Raw genomic sequence first — 799 nt, forward strand, 5'->3', positions numbered from 1 at the left:
AAAAAATATATATATATATATATGTGTATATATATATACGATTGTTATGCTAAGGTAGAAGAGAAAATGAAATCATTTTACATAATAAAGTGCCTAATTAAAACCACAAGAGACAGAAAAAGTGAAAGACAAAAATAGAAATAAAGAACAAAAACAATTGAAAACAGTAACAAATATGGTAGATGTTAATCCAACTACATCAATATTCACTTTAAATGTCAATTGTCTAAAACACAGAGGTTGTCAGAATGGATTGAAAAAAACAAGAAATGTCTAAATGTTATCTGTAAGAAAACCATTTTAAATATAAAGATACGTATAGACTAAAAGTAAAACGATGGAGAAGATATGCCATGCTAACATTAATCAAAAGAAAGAGGGGGTAGCTATATTCATTTCGGACAGAGCAGATTTCAGAGCAAGGAAAGTTATGAGGGATAAAGAAGGACATTAGATAATGATAAAGGGACCAATTTTCCAAGAAGACATAACAATCCTTAGTGAATATATACCTAACGACAGAGAGTCAAAATACATGAGGCAAAACTGCAAGGAGAAATAGATTATTAGAGTTCAAGACTTCAAAACCTCTCTATCAGAAATGGACAGATCCAGTAGGTAGAAAATCAATAAGGACATAGTTAAATTCAACACCATTAATCAACTGGATCTAATTAACATCTATAGACTATTTCATCCAAAGCAGCACATTCAGAATACATATTCTTCTCAAACTCACATAGAATATAGACCTAGATAGACCACATTCTGATACACACAGTAACATTTTTTTTCTAAT

Source organism: Pteropus vampyrus, unplaced genomic scaffold (assembly GCF_000151845.1).
Source record: "Pteropus vampyrus isolate Shadow unplaced genomic scaffold, Pvam_2.0 Scaffold140, whole genome shotgun sequence".
Lineage (NCBI taxonomy): Eukaryota > Metazoa > Chordata > Mammalia > Chiroptera > Pteropodidae > Pteropus > Pteropus vampyrus.